A 3,529-nucleotide genomic window follows, 5' to 3' on the forward strand; every position below is an offset into this window, starting at 1 on the left:
CCTTTCCTAAAAATTAAGGATAGCAAAAGATCTTCAAAATGTTGCATAATTTTGGCCGAGAACAGGCCCAAAAAGATGGGCATTTATAGACGGGATATACTTCTTTTAACATATAACATATAAGAACCAATTCGTAATATAAAGTTCCGGATAAGACTGAACGTGCCAATATGGAGTGACCCTAGCCAGTGTATGTGTATAACATGGACTTAATCTTAATAAAACAAACACTTCTATTATACTTCTTTCACAAAGTAAATGTACTCCTTATACATAAAAGGAGACTGTTTATATACAGATGTTATAAACCCAAAACTATGATACCCTGTATATAAAGGGAATATATCCAAAAAAAATCTCAAATATATATGATATGCAAACCTATTATTGGCAGTCCTTTTTTTTGAGAAAATAAACACAAAATAAGCAGTTTTTAGCAAATACTCATACACTAAAATTCGAAGGTCAACCGTATAGTACAGATCCTTAATACTGGGGCGCCTAACACCTTCCCCAAGGGATCATCAGAACCCTTACCTAGAACTCTGGATTACAAAGGTTTTTTCACGGTATTTGAATAAACCCTTCAAAACTGGTTTTCCTAATTTCCTATAAATTAGGTGGTGACTCTTTATTTCGAAACAAAGTCCGAAAGAGCACCAGCGAGTTCGTAGTAGCCTTTTATGCTTTAACACCGTGTAAAAATCGAACCGTTAGAATGAGTACAATAGAATCTCAGGATACCACTGCTAACCAAATCTAGGATGCCCTAAAGAATGATTATGAAGGAACTACTCAAGTAAGCAAATTCATAAAGGCTATATTGGCTACCGACTTTGAAAATTTCAGGATGAAGCCTGGAGAAACAATTTCAGAAATGCTCACAAGTACACCTCCGTTGTGAATAAATTGATATCCCTTGGAAAGCCCATCATTACTAAAGATTCATTAGATAAAATCTTAAGAACTCTATCCAAGTCATTCAAGCTGAAGGTAACAACCATAAGTGAGCAAATGACATAAAAATCATATCTCTAGATGAACTAGTAGGGAATTTGGAAATGTTTGAGATGGATATGGAGAATGCAAAAGATGAAGAAGCAGGCACTGGAAGATCTCTTGTACTCAAAGTCATAGAAGAAGAAGATGATGAGATGACTTTCATTACCAGAAACTTTCGCAAATTCCTCAAAAAGGAAAATAAATATGGAAGAAATAATTCTTCTAAAGGGGAAGGAGTTTTGACAAGCGAGAAGACTGATCACTTCATGAAATATTGTCCATTATGGGAAATAGAGTGGAAAAGAGAAAAAGTAGAGAAGGAAAAGAAGAAAGAGCAGATAAATGACAAAAAAAAGGAAATCACAAAAGGTATGGTGGACCTAGGGCTCTGATGTTGAATCTAAAGATGAAGCTAACCACACTACTCTCATGGCTACTGAAGACTCAGAATCTCTACTGAGGAGGATATCAAGGGAAGTACCTATGGGCTTAAAGGCAATTTGGATCTGCTCTCAAGAGAGAAACTAATGGCTTTGATGAACACCCTAATTGATTAATACCAAGAGATGAGCACAAAAGGAGTTGAGTACCTCGGTGAATTTACAATCTTAAAAGATCAGCTAATGAATAGTGAAGCTTGTGAAGACAAGACTGAAAAGGAAAACTGTATGTTGAAAGAACAGGTTGCTCAACTTGGTTCACATGTGTTGGCTCTTCAATCTGAAGTTCTTAAGCTAACAATTAAATTGGGAAAATTAGGGATAAGCAGTGAACAACTTAGGGTCGAATCTGAACTAAAAAGAGTTGCATCTTCAGAAAGAAAAATCTAGAGAAATTAATTCCAAATTTCATGGAACAAAGCATGATCTTGAAAAAGCAAGACTTTGGACTCAAGCTTCGCAATTGCTCTAAAATCTCACTAGTCAAACACATAATATAACCACGGGATTGGGATTTGATAGGACGGCCAAACAAGAATTCTCAGATGCGGAATTGTGTACTCTTTGTGGTAAGTTGGGACATTGCAGGATCAAGTGCCCAGTGGAGATAAATATAAGGAAAGAAATCTGAAGATTGCAACAAAAAAATCCAAGCCAATCAGAAGGCTACAACATGTGTAAGAAATAGGTTCACATGGGCTTTGGTTGAATGGACAAAGAAGGATATGATTTATCCTATTGTAAAAGGAAAGGGATCCAAGCTTGCCCGGTACCTAAAACTAATCATTGATTATTCTTGCAAGCAAGAGTTACAGAAAGCAAGCTAAAAAAGATATATGGATAGTGCTTGCTCAAATCACAATATGTGGCTTAAACAATAACTCTATTCACTCTTGAAGAAAAGGGAATGCAGCAAAGTCTTATGTACGCTTATCACTGAACAAGTTGGAAGTCACACAGGGAGAACATCTGATGAAGCCACCACTGAACCAAGCTAAGTCAAGCTCAAGATCCAATACCCGAAGGAAAGAATGAATGCATGGGAGTGCAAGTCATTGAATGTATCATGTCAACTAAGAAATTATTGCAAAATTGAAGAATCAGATTATAGATGAATTAAAGAAGAACAGTTGAACAAGTTGCTTAACCTAATCCAAGAAAGTGCCAAGAATGTTCTTCCCAGAGATTTCAACATAGAAGGAATTCAGTGGACTGCTACTGGTATGGTTGATGTACCATGGAGTTACAACACATTTGATGCTTTTTAACGGCGAGTTTTACTTGTTTTCAAGCATGTCTGTGTCTTTTTGATGTGTTTTTGTGATGTTTCAAGTATTGAGAGTCGGAATGGCAAAAGTGGGGAAAATTACGTCAAAATATCCCAAAAAATGTGAAGAAAAATAGAAGTCAATTGAAGGTTGAGATTCATGGCAGAAAAGACGGACCGTAGATCATTCTACGGCCTGTCAATCGCAGAGTGAACCAAGCACAGTGTACATCTCAACATGAGGGCATTCACAGCTGAAATCTATGGACCGTAAATCATTCTACAGCCTGTCAAAGCCCGATGTAAATCAGTTACAGCATGCATCCCAACCTGAGAAAATCTACGGCATAGATTCACAGACCGTAAATCAACTAACGGTCCGTCAAAGGGAAGCGCAGAAGTTCAAGAAAATTTTAGTTTTATGGTAGAGGTTGTAGATTTACGAACTGTATGTCATTTTATTGTCCGTAGATCATTTCGTTGGGTGGCCGTTTTGTCATGGTATTTATCATGACTTGGACCATTATAAATAGTTAATGTAGGGTTCTTGTGGACCATTCTTGTTGAGATATTTGTCTTGTTGTTCTAAGGCATTGAATACTTATTGTTTTGAAGATTTTGAGGACAATACTCCATCTTTTCATCTTCTTTATTCCTATTGTAAGCTTTCATGACTCTTTTAATACTTTGTTTTACATTAAAGACTATAAGTAACTAATTTTAATACTAAAGTTATGGACCCAATGAAGGGTGTTATGTGAATGGGTGTTTATGTAACATCCCGTAAATCCGTATAGAGTGTGAAAGCATTGTATGAGTC

Source organism: Lycium barbarum, chromosome 4 (genome assembly GCF_019175385.1).
Source record: "Lycium barbarum isolate Lr01 chromosome 4, ASM1917538v2, whole genome shotgun sequence".
Classification (NCBI taxonomy): domain Eukaryota; kingdom Viridiplantae; phylum Streptophyta; class Magnoliopsida; order Solanales; family Solanaceae; genus Lycium; species Lycium barbarum.